Source organism: Papio anubis, chromosome 19, assembly GCF_008728515.1.
Source record: "Papio anubis isolate 15944 chromosome 19, Panubis1.0, whole genome shotgun sequence".
Lineage (NCBI taxonomy): Eukaryota > Metazoa > Chordata > Mammalia > Primates > Cercopithecidae > Papio > Papio anubis.
The window spans coordinates 53,606,150-53,625,443 of NC_044994.1; the positions used below are offsets into that span (position 1 = coordinate 53,606,150).

Below are 19,294 nucleotides of genomic sequence, written 5' to 3' on the forward strand. Positions count from 1 at the left end.
CTGGACTTTTTTTCATTGGTAGACTATTAATTATTGCCTCAATTTCAGAGCCTGCTATTGGTCTATTCAGGAATTCAGCTTCTTCCTGGTTTAGTCTTGGGAGAGTGTACGTGTCCAGGAAATTATCCATTTCTTCTAGATTTTCTAGTTTATTTGCGTAGAGGTGTTTATAGTATTCTCTGATGGTAGTTTGTATTTCTAGGGGGTCGGTGGTGATATCCCCGTTATCATTTTTTATTGCGTCTATTTGATTCTTCTCTCTTTTCTTCTTTATTAGTCTTCCTAGTGGTCTATCAATTTTGTTGACCTTTTCAAAAAACCAACTTCTGGATTCATTGATTTTTTGGAGGGTTTTTTGTGTCTCTATCTCCTTCAGTTCTGCTCTGATCTTAGTTATTTCTTGCCTTGGCTAGCTTTTGAATGTGTTTGTTCTTGCTTCTCTAGTTCTTTTAATTGTGATGTTAGAGTGTCAATTTTAGATCTTTCCTGCTTTCTCTGTCAATTTTAGATCTTTCCTGCTTTCTCTTGTGTGCATTTAGTGCTATAAATTTCCCTCTACACACTGCTTTAAATGTGTCCCAGAGATTCTGGTATGTTGTATCTTTGTTCTCATTGGTTTCAAAGAACATCTTTATTTCTGCCTTCATTTCGTTATGTACCCAGTAGTCATTCAGGAGCAGGTTATTCAGTTTCCATGTAGTTGAGAGGTTTCGATTGAGTTTCTTAGTCTTGAGTTCTAGTTTGATTTCACTGTGGTCTGAGAGACTGTTTGTTATAATTTCTGTTCTTGTACATTTGCTGAGGAGTGCTTCACTCCCAATGATGTGGTTAATTTTGGAATAAGTGTGATGTGGTGCTGAGTAGAATGTATATTCTGTTGATTTGGGGTGGAGAGTTCTGTCGATGTCTATTAGGTCTGCTTGCTACAGAGATGAGTTCAATTCCTGGATATCCTTCTTAACTTTCTCTCTCGTTGATCTGTCTAATGTTGACAGTGGGGTGTTGAAGTCTCCAGGTATCTTTTTGAGACCCAGTAGTGGGATTGCTGGATTGAATGGGAGATCCTTTTGAGAAAGCTTCATACTGTTTTCCATAGAGGTTTTACTAACTTACTTTCCCATCAACATTGTATAAGCATTTCTTTGCCTCTGCATCCTCGCCAACCTCTGTTGTTTTTTGAATTTTTAATAATAACCATTTTGACTGGTGGGAGATGGTATCTCATTGCAGTTTTAATTGCATTTCTCTGATGATTAATGATGTTGAGCATTTTTCCATATGCTTTTTGGCCATTTATATGTCTTCTTTTGAAAAATGTCTGTTTTGTTAGTGTTCTTTTCTTTTTTTTTTTAATGGGTTAATTTGGTGGTGGTGGTTGTTACTGAGTTGTGTGAGATTTTTGTAGATTCTGGATATTAATCTCTTGTCAGATGTATAGTTTGAAATATTTTCTCCCATTCTGCAGGTTGTCTGTTCACTGTGTTATTTCTTTTGCTGTGCACAAGCTTTTTTAGTTTAATTAAGTCCCATTTGTCTATTTTTGTTTTTGTTGTTTGTGCTTTTGAAGTCTTAATCATGAATTCTTTGCACAGACCAATGTCCAGAAGAGTTTTCTCTAAGTTTTCTTCTAGTATTTTTATATTTTTCAGGTATTATATTTAAGTCTTTAATCCATCTTGAGTTGATCTTTTTAATCTTTTAAATAAAATTTAACATTAGATAACATTATTTTATATTTATGTACACAGTTACTATTTCCAAAACTCTTCATGTATAAATCCACACTTCCATCTGATATTACTTTCAGTCTGGATTTTTTTCTATATTTATTTTAAAACAAGTCTGCTTGCCACCAATTCAGTCAACTTTTGTTAGTCTGAAAATGTTTTTATTTCACCCTCGTTTTAAAAATATATTTTTCCCAAGTTTATAATTCTAGACTGACAATTTGTTTTCTGTTAGCACTTTGTGGATGTCATTCCACTCAATTCTGGTTTTCACAGTTTCTGTTTGAAATCAACCCAGCGGTCCAATAGACAGTTGTTTTTGGATATACAGAAATTAACCTTCCTGGTCTTAAACTTAAAACATACATACATACACACACACACACACACACACACACATATATATACACACAATTTTTTTTTTTTTTTTTTTTTTTGAGACAGAGTCTTACTCTTGTCGCCCAGGCTGGAGTGCAGTGGCACAATCTTAGCTCACCACAACGGCCGCTTCCCGAGTTCAAGCTATTCCCCTGCCTCAGCCACCTGAGTAGCTGGGATTACAGGCACCCACCACTATGCCTGGCTAATTTTTGTACTTTTAATAGAGACAGGGTTTCACCATGTTGACCAGGCTGGTCTCGAACTCCTGACCCAGGTGATCCACCTGCCTCAGCCTCCCAAAGTGTTGGGATTACAGGCGTGAGCCACTGCACCAGGCCAATTTATATTTGTTTTACCCGAGTTCCTTCCTCAGGAAAGAATCCCTTAGTTCTCTCAAAAAGTATCAAGTAATCAAAAAGTATCAAATAACTGAAACTCACCAGGTCACCACATCCAGACAATGAGATGCAGAAAGCATCATTCATCATGATTGTTTCCTTGCCCCTCCCTAGTTCCTGTTTTCTTATACATTGTTGCATTTCTTCCCTGCTATATAAACCCCTAGTTTTAGTGGGTCAGGGTGATGGACTTGAGACTGATCTTCCATCTCCTTTACTGCAGCACCTGATTAAAGCCTTCTTCCTTGACATTACTCATTGTCTCAGTCATTGGCTTTTTGTGTGGTAAGGATCAGGACCCAGACTGAACCCCTGGTGTCTTGGTAACATGTTGAGAAATCTGTGGAATCTATTCTTCTTATGTACTGTGTCTTATTTTGTTTGGCTGTTTTTAAGATTGTTTATCATTGGTTTTCATTAATTTGATTATTATATGCCTTAATGCATCTGTCTTTGTGTTTTTCCTACTTGATTTGTTAAACTTCCTGAACCAGTGGCTTTATATATTTCAGCAAATTTTTTTAAAATTGATAATTATCTCTTAAAATATTTTTTCCTGTTTCAGCCAGGTGCGGTTTCCCCATCTTCTTTTCCTTCTGGAACTACAATTAATAAGTATGTTAGACAACTTAGCATTGTTCCTCAGATTATTGCCTCTGATTATTTTCAGCTTTTTTTTTTCCCTCTGTGCATCAGGTCTTAAAGTTTCTATGTCTTCAAGTTCATTAATACTTTTTTCAGCAATATCTAATGTCTTAACCTAATTCATAAATTTTCTCTTTTTTCAATTTTATGTATTCAGTTCATTCTCCTTTTTATAACTTTAGTATCTCTCCCACTATGTTCATAATTTCCTTTATATCCTTGAGCGTATTTAAAGCAGATGTAATAGTCCTTGCTTGCTGATTCCAATCATCTCTTGTCATTTCTGGATCTGTTTCTACTGAATTTTTTCTTTCTGATTATTGGTCACATTTTGCTTCTTTGAATATCTAGCAGTTTTTATTTGATATTAGACTTTTTTGATTTTACATTGTCGAGGGTCTAGATCCTGTGATTTTTCATTTGAAGATTATTGGACTTTGTTTAGCATGAAGTTAAGTTACTTGTAGAACAGCCTAATCTTTTTTGAGATTCTTTTTTTATATTTGTTAGGGTTCATTTAACTAGCCTTTGCTTTAGGGCAGGGGTTGGCAAACATTTTCCATAAAGGCAAGATAGTAAATACTTTAGGCCTTGTTGGTCATACTGTTTCTGTTGCAACTACTTAATTCTGCCATTGTAGCTTGAAAACAGCAACAGATACCACATAAAAAAAATGAGAGCAGCTGTGTTCCATTAAAATTCTAAGAAAAACAGGTGAAAGACCACATTGGACCTATAGACTGTAGTTTGCCAACTCCTGGCCTAAGGTTAATTTAGCCCTACTATTATAGATTGACTATTCTGAGGTTCCTACTAAATACAGTGGTTGTTAAACATGATTTTTTAACTTTACCTGCTCAAAACTCCATTATTCCCTGAGTTTTTGAGATAGCTGAGAATTTTTCAACTTAGGGTTTCTCAGTTTTTCTTCCTCTAGATGTCTACATGTGCTCAAAGTCAGCATAAGTATGTCTCTGACAGACCCTTGTTTAAAAGCCTCAACTAAGAAAATCCTCTTTTTGATTGACTTAAAGTCGACTGACTTAGGATCTTCATCACATCTGCAAAATGTCTTTACCTTTGCCATATAGTGCAGCCTAATCAGAGTGATATCATCATATTCATCTCCCTTCTTTCCTGGTTTGAGATGAAAATTCCTTGCCCTAGTTGTAGAATCAGCCATATTTTCAAAGACCTTAGGCTTCTTCTAGTGGGGAATTATATTTAGAATCCAAGATATGTCTTGGAGATGCGGGGTCTTTTTTGGTTCCATATGAACTTTAAAGCAGTTTTTTCCAATTCTGTGAAGAAACTCATTGGTAGCTTGATGGGGATGGCATTGAATCTATAAATTACCTTGGGCAGTATGGCCATTTTCACGATATTGATTCTTCCTATCCATGAGCATAGTATGTTCTTCCATTTGTTTGTGTCCTCTTTTATTTCACTGAGCAGTGGTTTGTAGTTCTCCTTGAAGAGGTCCTAAACAGAGTCCTCAGAAATAATACCACACATCTACAGCCATCTGATCTTTGACAAACCTGAGAGAAACAAGAAATGGGGAAAGGATTCCCTATTTAATAAATGGTGCTGGGAAAATTGGCTAGCCATAAGTAGAAAGCTGAAACTGGATCCTTTCCTTACTCCTTATACGAAAATTAATTCAAGATGGATTAGAGACTTAAATGTTAGACCTAATACCATAAAAATCCTAGAGGAAAACCTAGGTAGTACCATTCAGGACATAGGCATGGGCAAAGACTTCATGTCTAAAACACCAAAAGCAACGGCAGCAAAAGCCAAAATTGACAAATGGGATCTCATTAAACTAAAGAGCTTCTGCACAGCAAAAGAAACTACCATCAGAGTGAACAGGCAATATACAGAATGGGAGAAAATTTTTGCAATCTACTCATCTGACAAAGGGCTAATATCCAGAACCTACAAAGAACTCAAACAAATTTACAAGAAAAAAACAAACAACCCCATCAAAAAGTGGGCAAAGGATATGAACAGACACTTCTCAAAAGAAGACATTCATACAGCCAACAGACACATGAAAAAATGCTCATCATCACTGGCCATCAGAGAAATGCAAATCAAAACCACAATGAGATACCATCTCACACCAGTTAGAATGGCAATCATTAAAAAGTCAGGAAAGAACACGTGCTGGAGAGGATGTGGAGAAATAGGAATGCTTTTACACTGTTGGTGGGATTGTAAACTAGTTCAACCATTATGGAAAACAGTATGGCGATTCCTCAAGGATCTAGAACTAGATGTACCATATGACCCAGCCATCCCATTACTGGGTATATACCCAAAGGATTGTAAATTATGCTGCTATAAAGACACATGCACACGTATGTTTATTGCGGCACTATTCACAATAGCAAAGACTTGGAATCAACCCAAATGTCCATCAGTGACAGATTGGATTAAGAAAATGTGGCACATATACACCATGGAATACTATGCAGCCATAAAAAAGGATGAGTTTGTGTCCTTTGTAGGGACATGGATGCAGCTGGAAACCATCATTCTTAGCAAACTATCACAAGAACTGAAAACCAAACACCGCATGTTCTCACTCATAGGTGGGAACTGAACAATGAGATCACTTGGACTCAGGAAGGGGAACATCACACACCGGGGCCTATCATGGGGAGGGGGGAGGGGGGAGGGATTGCATTGGGAGTTATACCTGATGTAAATGACGAGTTGATGGGTGCAGCACAGCAACATGGCACAAGTATACATATGTAACAAACCTGCACATTATGCACATGTACCCTACAACTTAAAGTATAATAATAATAAATAAATTAAAAAAAAAAAAAAAAGAATCCAAGATATGAGTGCCAGGCATACTGGTCATTGCTGAGGTGTCAGTGTTTGTAGCACACAACAGGTCAAGGTTTGATGGAAGGAAGAGGTGGTGAGATCTGAAGCTAGGGTTATTGTAAAAGTTGGCTGGCCAGGCAGAGTCACAAAGGGAAGGAGTCTCAGAATACAGGCAACATCATATTCTAGGCATTTTGATACCAACATAGAATAACGAAGTATAACAAAGATATGTATCTTCCGTTTCACCATTTTTTATTCAATTGAGAAGACAACTTTGGATCTATGCTTTCATACTGTCTGAATCTGAAAAAAACACAAACTCAAAAACAACCAATTTCAGAAAAAAAAAAAATATTTGACAGGAGAATGACAATTTTATGTAGACAGAATAAATCCTTTACATGAATCAAAAGTTTATATTTGGGATATTTTCTGTCTCTTACAATTAGCTATTATATTAAGAAATCACATATTTCATTAAAAGGAGACATAAAATCTTTAATATAGGAGAAGACAAAATTGCAGAAAACTAGGAGAATAAAGTCTAGAACATACAACAAAGAGTCAACTATGGTAGCAAAACTTCTCTCACCATTACTTTGAAGTTACTGCCACCAATCAATGTCAGCTATAAATGGTAATAAGAAGTTTCAAAATGTAGATAAAGGAAGTCATAAAAGAAACGGAAAGATTGTTGTTTTAGGTTCAATCATAATTTTGAGTCTGTTTTGCCACTTACATTTTTTAGAGACTTTTGCTAAGTGATTTAGCCTCTTTGAGTCACAACATTATTACATTGAACATACACACTTGACATAAGCATTAAAGTTGATTGTGGGCCAGACGCGGTGGCTCACACCCATAATCCCAGCACTCTGGGAGGCCAAAGCAGGCAGATTACCTGAGGTCAGGAGTTTGAGACCAGCCTGACCAACATGGCGAAAACTGTCTCTACTAAAAATACAAAAATTATCTGAGTGTGGTGGCAGACACCTGTAATTCCAGCTGCGCCGGAGGCTGAGGCAGGAGAATCGCTTTAACCCGGGAGGCAGAGGTTACAATGAGCCGAGATCGCGCCACTGCAGTCCAGCCTGGGTGACAAGTGTGAAACTCCATCTCAGGAAATAATTTTTTTTAAAAAAAAGGTGATTATGAATCTTAATGGCCTGCAGACAGAGGTGGTCAGTGAATGGTGTTACTGTTGATATCAGATATGCCTGCTCAGGAAATGTTATGTTGTAGCTTTAATTTTTAAAATAGTAGAAAAGTGATTGACAAGACAAGATTTGAGACAAATATGATATCTCTAGGTATGTCACTGATAAAGTTAATTCATTATCAATCCCAGTCAAGGCTTCTAATACATAGACAAAACTGGTATTTGTCCACTAATGTCAAGAAGTATGACTGAATCAGTGAATGAACAGCTAATCCTACAGCAAGCACTAATACGTTAAATAACGGAAAAATGTTTCCAACAATGGCAGATGTTCTCATAAAATACTATTTCAATGAAAAATTGTGGGAAATAGTCAAAAATAAGGCACAAAAAGAAGCTAATGAATTTGCATTATTATTTATGAAAGAATTGAAAAGTTATGTGACAATATGATAATGTCAAGTGGCGAATGGCCTGTTTATTTGGACTTAACAAATGTTAGTATAAAAAAATAAAGGAGTTACTACAAAGAAGGAATAGCTGTGAACATCAGAATGGCTGCCACACCATTTCTCACCATGAAGTAATCTCACATACAGATCTCAGATACAAAGAAGCAATTTTGCAAAAAGTAAAATTTGTTCCAATGCTAATTAAGACACCATAGTGTTAAGGAAATGATTATGATTTTGATTGAGGTCTTACTACTACTTCATGTCACTTTCATCAATATAAAAATACGATTTCACCCAGTATTATAGCAAGCCAATTAAAACATTTAATTTTCAGTCACAATTCGTTTAAACCTGATGACTCTAAAAGTACAATAATATTCAAGTCTTACTGAAATACAAGTGTTGTTGTAAAATGCCTTGCCAACTAGACATCAATTGTACTGACCTAGCCAATAAGCACATTACTTGTGACAGCATACAGGAAAATTGTATGAGTTATGGCATAAGTTTAAAAACAGTATTTTCAAAGTTTCCTAATTCCTGCCTTAACAATATTATCAATGAATTAAATTAGGAGATAACTGTGAGACTTGTTTGGAGGGAGGCCTGAAGATTTACCCAGGGAAAAATGGTTCACAAGGGCAGCTCAGGCACACTTAAATTTGCAATGCCTTATCCAAAAAAAAATATTTATAGATCTTCTAAAATGTTCAATCTCCAGTTCAAAAAATACATTGGGCACATTTATAGGATAAATTAAGGTATCTTACAAAGGGTGTATGATGCAATGGGGGAGATAGATACTTTTTATCTAAATGAATATTCATTTCTCTGAGATTTTTAAAGCTCTGAACTAAAATTTAGCTAGTTTCTCCAAAATTTAGCTTTGGTTCGAAGTAATGAGAAATGAAATCAGGCTGACTCATCTTTCATCATGCTTCTCCATCTGTCCTTTTCCTTCAGACCCAACTGTCTATAGTTTGGGCTCATACCTGGACGCCTGCAATCCTGAGAGAGAAAATTCCCAGGAGTTCTTAGCACATGGTTTTTGAAGACAAAGACACAGATGAGTCATTTAAGGTGGAAGTATGTGACGAAGGAAGCCGACCCAGAAATAAGCCTCAAAGATGGCCAACATTTCCATTAGAGAAGACGATTTTAGCAAAGGAATCTAGAAGAAGCAGCTTTAAAGGGAGGTAGAAAGAGGAAATATGTGGAAAATTGACTGAAACATCAAAAACAATTGAGAAATGTCCATAGGGTTTGATACCATGAAATTGTTTTGTTACATTTGCAAGAACAGTTTTGGTGAGGTGTCGGAGACAGAAACCAAACAGAAATCTTTGAAAAGTGAAATGCTGGTGAGGAAATGAGGAATGTGTATGTGTGCAACTCTTTTCAGGGACTATGATGGAAGGAGAGGCCCAAGGGAGTGGATGTAAGATGTCAAAGATATTAAAGTGTGTTTAAATGACCAGGGAAAGTTGAAGTACAGAGGATGGTGAAGGTTTTGTATTAGGGAGAAGAAAACACACAGAGAGCACACCTCAGAAGGCCGGATCGGGTGAGATCTTAAGCATACATGAAAGGATTTCCTTTTGACAGGAGGCACGTGACATCAATTAGAACAGCACGAGAGGAAGAGGCAGATGCAGGTGAGTATGTAGGTTTAAGAAAGGTTTTCCAGTTAAAAAATCTCCTTGCTCTATCAATACCCTTTAATTAGTTACTTCAGTCTTCAGTCACTCAAAGACTCCAAATATGGGTTAATTTTTTTAAAAGCACACATTGCATTTTCATGTAAATATACTAATCTAGCTGGAAAAAAGTACCAACTGTAATTCTCTTCTTCCCATTTATTTTCCATGTCACCTTCTAGCTGAATTTAATCCATTCTAAAGGCAGAAGTCAAACACTTCTCCATCAGTGGTCTCCTTTACCTCTACAGAAATCTCTGTAAAGCACTTCCTGTGTTGAGAAGTGATTATATGCTATAGGTCACTGTGAGCAGAATTCCACTTTGTTGTTGTTGTTGTTTGTTTGTTTGTTTTGTTTTTTGTTTTTTTGAGATGGAGTCTTGCTCTGTCACCCAGGCTGGAGCGCAGTGGCATACTCTTGGCTCACTGCAGCCTCTGCCTCCTGGGTTTCAGTGATTCTCCCGCCTCAGCCTCCCGGGTAGCTGGAATCACAGGCACACACCACCACACCTGGCTCATTTTTCTATTTTTAATAGAGACAGTGTTACACCATGTTGCCCAGGCTGGTCTCGAACTCCTGACCTCAGGTGATCTGCCTGCTTTTGCCTCCCAAAGTGTTGGGATTACAGGCGTGAGGCACCACGCCCAGCCCACTATTTGTTTTAGAGCATGGATAGATAGGAAGCCAGAAAGACCAGTCCTTTGAAGAGCTAGTGATCACCTGGAATCCACTGCAGTGTTCCAGACAGGGGGAAAATCCTGCTTCAACTAAGGAAAGGAGAATAGTAGAAGTGACTGGACTTTAGATGCATTCAGAAATTGTATTCAACGTGGTGATATTTGTTAAGAATTGATTGCAGGGCATGTGAGAGAAAGAGTAAAGATTACACACCAGGGCCTGTCAGGGGATGGGGGGCTAGGGGAGGGATAGCATTAGGAGAAATATCTAATGTCGATGATGAGTCGATGGGTGAAGCAAACCACCGTAGCATGTGTATACCTCTGTAACAAACCTGCACATTCTACACATGTATCCCAGAACTTAAAGTATAATAAAAACAAACAAAAAACAAACAAAAGATCATGCACAGGTTTCTGACTTGCAGTTTGGAATGCTAGTGTTACCCATCAATATGTACTATGTGAAGATGCGAAGAAGAGCTAGGGAAGATAATGAATTCAGTTTGGGCCATGGCATCTTGTGGTTCCTGTGATGTATGCCCAGGAAGGGCCCGGCAACAGAGTTGAGAAATCCAGGGGGAGGACAGATTGGGAATTAACACCATCTACTGTTTAATGAATTCACATCTGTAGATTTGAACATGTTCACCCAAAAACAGAATGTAAAGTGAGTAGAGAGCTGAGGAGGAGTTAAAGACATAGAAGAATAAAAAAGATCCCTGGAAGGAAAATATGAATAATCACTCAGACATGGGAGGAGAATGAGGAATAATGTCAGAAAATCATGGGCTATAATAAAAGGATAGCCTAATTTGGAGTTAGAATATATGTCAGTTATTTTATTGCCTCTCAGATCCAAATATACCTTTTAATATATGCTCTGTGATAAACAACATAATTCCTTTAATTGTGTCTCCTTTCAAGTGAGCGTGATGTTTTGCTTTTCAGTAAAGTGCACTGGAGAAACACTGCAAAACGAAAGGGCTCTCCCATCCTCTTTCTCCGGGAGCCAGAAGTGGGCTATGTGCACCTGAAGGCATCCAGTGAAGCCTACCCAACCACAGGCCCCAACTGTGGTCCCTATGAGACTTCGCAGCTTCAGCCTAGAGGTAACCTCTCTGTTGCCCCCTCTACCTAGAAACCAGAGTCCTCTTCTCTGAGCATCTCCCAGCATCACCAGCTCCAGAACTCCCACAGCACACTTTGCCACCAGTTGCCGGTCCGCTACCTGCTCCCTCCTGTACTCTGAGGAGTGGATGTATTTGTTTTCTATTCCAACTGTAACAAATTACCACAAACTTAGTGGTCTGAAACACAAATTTACTATCCTAAACTTCTGCAAGTTGAAATCCAACATGTCTCACTAGACTGAAATCAAGATGGCAACAGGGCTGATTTCCCTGTCTGCAATCTGTAGGTAGAATCCCTTTTCTTGCCTTTTCTAGCTTCTGGAACCTTCCCACATTCCTTGGCTCCTGGCTCCTTTCTCTTCAAAAGCAGCAAGGTTGCATCTCTCTGACAATTCTCCTATAGTCAGCTCTCTCTAGCTACAGGTGAGAAAGCGGCACTACTTAAGAATGTTATTATAATGGCTCCATCCAGAAAAATCCACATAATTTCTCCATCTCATGGTTCTTAATTTCATCACATCTGCAAGTGCTTTTTGCCATGTATGTTAACAAATTCACAGGTTATGGGAATTAAGATGTGGACATCTTCAGGGGGCCTTTATTCTTCCTACCACAGTGGGTAATTGCTCACCCAGTAACTCCAGACTAGCTCTGACTAAAGAAGCAAACTTCTTTGCTATCTGATGGAATAAACTATATTTCTTCTAGAGAAATCTGAACTTCTTCCAAATGGTCCTTATGTTGCTTTTGTTGGTGGTGGTGTTTTTGTTTGTTTGTTTTTTGTTGTTGTTTTGAGATGGAGTCTCACTCTGTCACCCAGGCTGGAGTACAATGGCACAATTTCGGCTCACCGCAACCTCTGCCTCCTGGGTTCAAGCGATTCTCCTGCCTCAGCCTCCCGAGTAGCTGGGATTACAGGCATGCACCACCATGCCCGGCTAATTTTTATATTTTTAGTAGAGATAGCATTTCACCATGTTGGTCAGACTAGTTTCAAACTCCTGACTTCGTGATCCACCTGCCTTGGCCTCACAAAGTGCTGGGATTATAGACATGAGCCACTGCACCCAGCCCCAAATTGTCCTTTTTAAGGCACTTTCTCTCAGGATATCATATAGAGTTTTTTTTTTTTTTATTTTACTCTTTTATCCTAGTCAGTAATTCTTTGTATTAAATTCCTCCTGTTTAACCTACTGTGTGGTTTCTATCTCCTGATCGGACCTGGACTTGCGGTAGCTTATCTGAATGCATTTTCCAAAAGTAATCTATGAAAGGAAAACATGTACTAAAACTATAACATGAGAGATGAGAGCAAGAATCAAGCGTTTTTGTTTGGATTGTTTGGGCTTGGGGAAAAATTAGCAACTGAGTAAGCTGAAGGAAAGAATCGATACAGAAGTAGGATGAAGGTACTAGAAAAAGAAATACTGTCTTCAAGATGGGAGAGGCTAGAATCTATTCTAGAGATTGAAAATGCTGGTTATCAATCATGAGAGGCTTCTTTACAATTCTAATTTCCAAGGCCTATGCTCAGAGATTCTAATTAAATTTTTCTTGGGTAAAGCTCAAACATCAGTTTCTTTGATGGCTAGCAGTAGGGAGGCAAGAACAAGGGTAGGCAGATGTGTAGCTATAGGAAGCTAACATGTTAATAAGATCCCCTATGATTAATGCAAAATTTTGTTTCTGAGAAACTTAAGGCAATATTATATGTTAACAATGAGGCATGGATTGTGAAAGGGCTTTGGACATTTAATGACACCCAATATGACACATGTGTACAACTCATTGTATAATAATGTGGGTTCAAAGAATCATAAAACATGTTTTCTGGCCTCTCAAGAAACTTGCTCTTTAGTTGGAAGACTGGACAAAATAATAAAAATATGAATAATACCATAGGTAATAAATTTAAATTCCTAGGAAATTGTAAAGGCAATGAAAACAGTTGGAGTTTAAAAGAAACAACATTGGTTTGAGTGATGAACAAAGATTTCAAGATATGGAATTTAATCTAACCTGAAAAGATGTATCACAAAAAAAATGGAGGCAAATATTCTTGATGATGAAATGGACATGCACCTCATTTAAGAGTTTCAGAACAGATTTGCCTAGCTATAGTAGAAGGCTTTAAAGAAACAAACGAGAGAGGTTGAATATATGGTCTATGTCCGATTTAGTTTTTATAGAAGAGCCAAATGAAATATATTAAGGGAGAATGTGGGTACCACAGTAAGGAATTTGGACTTTATTCTGTGGCTGATAGAAAACCACTTAAGTGTATATATTTGGCATCCTCTTACCTGCTTTCTGCTACTCTAGTCAGTGCACTGAAAATTGCCCAGGCAGCCTCACTGTGGGGTCCTAGGGACAGGAAGCATGGTTATGAGTACATAATTAAGCAGAACATGTTCCTGAATACAAAATATACACTCATGACCTCATAGGTCAAAATTCAGTGGAAACACTTTAGTATAATTAAAGCTTATAGTAATATGGAGAGTGTTTTGGAATATCACGTAACTTTCTCATCTTTCTTGGTATAGTGTAGGTTTTGTTATTTGGTTTTGTGTGTGATTTTATATTCTTCCTTCAGGTATTTCACACAAATAAAATAATATATCCATGAAGCTTATACTAACACCGCCAAAAAGGAAGATGGGTACAACCATAGCAGTGAGGTTAGTCCAGCCTTTTCCAGACTTTCAGGAAATCATAGATTTTTACTCCCAGTCTTTTAAGAGAGGACTCTTAATTTTCATATTAAGAACAAATATTGGCGGGTTACCCAAAGAATCAACCTTGAAATACAAGAAAAAAACACAGGGTATTTATGTTAAAGAGAAAAGTCCAACCCACAGGCTATGAACTGAATGCTTGTGTCCACTCAAAATTTGTATGTGGAAACCCTATTCCTAATGTGATGCTTCTGTTTGGAAATGAGTCCTTTGGAAGGTAATTCGGTGATGAGGGTAAAACCCTTATGATGAGATTAGTGCCTTCATGCAAAGAGACACGAGAGAGCTGGTTTCCTCTTTTTCTGCTCTCTGTCACCTGAGGACACAGCAAGAAGAAGGCCATCTACAAAACCAGAAGAAGATTGTATTAGGGTTCTCTAGAGGGACAGAACTAATGGAATAGATACATATATACATATACATATAAAGCGGAGTTTATTAAGTGTTAACTCACATGATCACAAGGTCCCACAATGGGCCGTCGGCAAGCTGAGGAGCAAGGAGAGCCAGTCCGAGTCCCAAAACTGAAGAACTTGGAGTCTGATGTTCGAGGGCAGGAAACATCCAGCATGGGAGAAAGATGTAGGCTGGGAGGCTAGGCCAGTCTCTCTCTTCACATTTTTCTGCCTGCTTATATTCTAACCGCATTGGCAGCTGATTAGATTGTGCCCACCCAGATTAAGCGTAGGTCTGCCTTTCCCAGTCCACTGACTCAGATATTAATCTCCTTTGGCAACACTCTCACAGACACACCCAGGATCAATACTTTGTATCCTTCAATCCAATCAAGTTGACACCCAGTATAAACCATGACAAGGACTCTTACCATAATCACACTATTCGTTGATCTTGGACTGCAGAACTGTGAGAAATAAATTTCCATTGTTTAAGTTACCCAGTCTATGGTAATTTGTTACAGCAGCCTGAACTAAGACATCTCAGAAAAAAACAGACAAAACAACTCTTCTGGGTCTGGGGTGGGGAGATAGAGTGGAGAGAAAGGACAGGAGATTTGAAGTGGAAAGATCATGACTACAACCAATGATTAATTCCTAATTGGAATAGAATGAAAATTGCCAGACAAGTTTAAGTGAATCTAAGGACATCAGCCTGATATCCCTTTTTCTCAGTCATAGCCTGGGAGGAGTGAAAACTTGCCAGAAGAGACCTAAATTCCCAGCATTACATCCAACTGCTGTGGAAATGGAAGAGGACAAATGGTTGACTTGGGGTCCGGGTGAGTGAACCCAGAACCAGCTTCACCTCTCTGGCTCTGTGTAAGAGCAGTAAACCAAACACCAGGGTGTGCTTTCCCCTAAGAGAATACATATGTTTTCCAAGGTTAGCAATATTTGAAGGTTTATTTTAAGTGAAATTAATTTCCAGATGTTCAACTTCCAGATGTACTCCTTCCAAAATTTGATTTGCCTGAGGACTCACTCCCTCTCTTTAGACAATAGTCCTTCCATTTTACAAAATAAGAACATATTCTTTAGTGCATTGCCCTGGATGTAAAAAGTATGGGACACAAAATAAAGAGACAATTGTCATTCTTGGTCTATCTGTTGAGAGAGTGAATATCTCTACCTAACTGGATTTAAATATTTATCTTGTAAACCAGATGATTATCTAGTCTTTAGGTTTTGGTAATAATTCAAGTATGGTCTATGGTGCTGTCAACTACTCAACCATTAAAAATACCTTTGGTTATAGATCATTGTGTTAAATTTGGTATATAATCAAGGAAGACAAAACAAATGAATGACATTGTTATAAAACAACTTCTTTTCTCATAAACTTACGTGTGTGGACAAGATTTTTGGACATTTATATCTGTAAACATTTTTAAATGAATAAATTTGATCATTAGCTTTTTTTTTAATTCAGTAGTACGTAATATTCAACTATGAATTCTTGAAATAATTGGAAAAAATTCCTCATCTCTCTCATAATGGATGGATTTTCAGTAAAGTTTTACCTTTTTATTTAATGAATATGCATCCAATTTTAAAATATATTTGAATTATTTGGATTAACTGAATACTAATAATAGAATTGATAAACATAAAGAATTTTTTTAAATTTTAAACATTTTTAACATTAAAATTTTTAAGCATATTTACAACATGCTTACAGAAAAAAAATCTTTATAGAAAAGCATGGTAGAGAAAATCAGTTAGATTTTACATACAAGCATGCTTTACATAAAAACAGTATCATAAAGCAGTAAGGATCTATTTGCTCATTTGGAGCAGCTGGAGTTTGGCTTGGTGATTCTGCTTGTGTTGGCTGGTCTTGCTCGTCCCTCTGTGATGCCTGGATGTTGACTGATCTAGGCTCAGACAGCTGGGGACACTCAGCTCTGCTTCAGGTACCTTTTATTCTTTAAGAGACTAACTCTGGCAGAAGCATAATAGAGAGGGCAAGTCCAATCATTCAAGAGCTTCCTAAGCCTCTGCTCATCTCACATTTGCCAACATCACATTGGCCAAAGCAAGTCACAGATTAATCTCAGAGTCAAAATGGGAAGGTAGCACAAAGTCACATGGCAATGGATGGGGAAAGCCTTAGGGCCACTTTTGTACTCTACCACAGGGCAGTAACTAAAAGGCTTTAAAGCACTGAAATATATAAGAACAAATTCTATAGGAAAAATAAAGGGAAAATATGAACTCACGAGAAAAGGAACAAAAATATAATTTATGACTTTCAGTGAAGGGCTTGTTCAATGTTTCTAATATGGATGACAGTGGGTATCCAATTATGATGAATTTAAATTGCATTGGATATATTTTAAAAAGTGATATAGCAGTTCTATTTTAAAATGTCAATATTTACAACATGTTAAAATCATATCTCTTGCAACTATTAAAACTTATGAGGAAACTAAACTAAAAATGTGTGAGTAGTGACTAGATCTCCAAAATTAATTCAGGAGATACGTGAGCAAAATAATTTGAATGCCACTGATACTGAATTTTCAGAACTCAGAGAAAGGAGGGAATTGTCAAATTTCTAAAAAACTTGTGAATTGGAAGAAGGCTGGTTCAGGTCAAAGCTCATCACATTTGGGAACCTCAAAACAAGGGGCAATGCTGTCAGCAAAGCCAATTTGGGACTTGTGGTTATAAGGCATAGCCCAGTTTTTGGTGACAACTTGAATATAAGAATTCTGTGTCCTGTGGAGAATTCCTACATTAAGTAAAAACATTCTAGGCCTGGCCAGGCACGGTGGCTCATGCCTGTAATCCCAGTACTTTGGGAGGCCAAGTCAGGCGGATCACAAGGTCAAGAAATTGAGACCATCCTGGCCAGCATGGTGAAACCACATCTCTACTAAAAATACAAAAATTAGCTGGGCGTGGTGGCACATGCCTGTAGTCCCAGCTACTCGGGAGGCTGAGACAGGAGAATCATTTGAACCTGGCAGGTAGAGGTTGCAGTGAGCTGAGATTGTGCCCCTGCACTCTCCACCCTGGCAACAGAGCAAAACTCCGTCTAAAAAAAAAAAAAAAAATCTAGGTCTGTGGGACAGCTAGCTAGAAATCCAACACCAAAAATTCCTGAATTAGACCACAGATCTGAGGAGATAACTCATAGGTGACTATAGAATTAAAGACTCACAGATTGGGAGCAGAGAAAAGTCAAATATAAGAAAGTCTTATCACGAAGCCATGTCCTCCTAAGATTAAGAATTATCAGAAGTATCATTCGCCAAATCTTATGCCAAATTTCAGATCATTTCACTTCAGTCATAACAGGGCAGGACACACAGTGAGAAAACAAGCCAGGCTATAGTAGACACAATGAGGACTGAGGCTAATGACCATAAACCAGCAGGAATAGCAACCAGATGTTAGTGCTAGAACCAGATACACAACCACCCATGAGGTTTTTCTAGATTCCCTCTGTGTTATTTTATCTCAAAAAAAATCAAAATTAAATAATATGGGGAGATCAAATTAATATATCTTAGGATAATATATATCTTGGGATAATAGTCATATACCCACATGAGAAGTTTCTTAAGTTATTATCATCTATAATGTCTAGATCATGGAATTCGTTCATCTACTCATTTTTTGAATGCCTAGTGTCTAGCTTTGATGCAAAAACTAAATTATGCAAGTATCAAGATTTAGTACCGCCTGAAGCAAACAAATTAACTAAATGATTTCTCAATTTTCCTTCCAAGTCTTATGATTTAATGAGGTTGTGCAAAAGATGACTAAATCCAAAATGTGTGGAAATGTTGTCAACATTGAGCGTTTTCCTTTAGAGGTGTGGGTGGCTTCTGAGCCTTGATAGCAAGGCAAGTATGACCTTTTCTGTTGAAAGACTGCAACTCACTGCATGCATTCATGAGGCATTTACCAAAATCCTTTAGAACAACAGCTGAGGTGCCTTTGTTGTGAGGTCAGAAAAACAGAATGGAAAATGGTTTGAAGTATTTTCTAGAACCGGCTTGAAGAAAAACCCTAGGAATGGCTGTGCCAGGATAAATGAGTAATGGTCTGTGTCAGTCACAGTCTACTCAGGAGGCAGAAATCACAGCAGCTCTTTTAACAGAGAATCTAATATGCAGAGGTAAGTAGGTATAAATAATATTAACTAGAAAGGTAAAACGAACATGAAAATGCCAAGCCATGTTGGTGGGAGCACCTGCAGGAAGCAGCTGCCACATCTAGGGCTGAGCCTGCTGCTCCCTGGCTCCAAGGAGTTGGAGATGAGACCTCTCAGGAGAGGGCACTGGTCAACTGGGCCTGGTGTCTCAGAGGCTGGTTCAGCCAGTGTGATACACATTCCAAATGGGAGTTACCGCTGCTTCTTCAAATAACTACTCCTGTCAAGGTGAAGTTGCAAGACTGTAGTAACATAACACTGATAGGAGCAGGAAACAAACAGGAAAGAACTCAGTTTGCAGGCTCCTCCAGCTTCATGGTCTCCCTCTTGCACCTTTCAGTGGCGAAGTCCTGCAAAGCAGAAACGTAGTAGACAGAGTCTCAACCTCAGCAATGCCAAGCCAAGCATAGACGGATGAGTTCAAAGCAAAAAATCAATAGTGCAGGCTGGGCGGGGTGGCTCACACCTATAATCCCATCACTTTGGGAGGTCGAGGTGGGCAGATCACGAGGTCAGGAGTTATAGAGACCAGCCTGGCCAATATGGAGAAACCCTGTCTCTACTAAAAATACAAAAATTAGCTGGGTGTGGTGGTGGGTGCCTGTAATTCCAGCTACTCAGGCACCTGAGGCAGGAGAATCACTTGAACCCGGGAGGCAGGGGTTGCAGTGAGCCGAGATCATGCCACTGCACTCCAGCCTGGGCAAAAGAGTGAGACTCCATCTCAAAAAAAAAAAAAAGAAGGAAGGAAGGAAGAGGGGGGAGAGAGAGAGAGGGAGGGAGGGAGGAAGGAAGGAAGGAAGGAAAGAA

General features: G+C 38.2%; 1 long non-coding RNA gene across 1 annotated transcript in view; it reads right to left on the bottom strand.

Annotated features, from left to right (window-relative positions):
• Positions 1-19,294, bottom strand: part of LOC110740426 — a 58,592-nt gene that overhangs the window by 25,751 nt on the left and 13,547 nt on the right. The window contains exon 4 of the long non-coding RNA XR_004180094.1: positions 13,427-13,487. This is a non-coding gene — a long non-coding RNA (uncharacterized LOC110740426). The remainder of the gene's footprint in view (positions 1-13,426; positions 13,488-19,294) is intronic.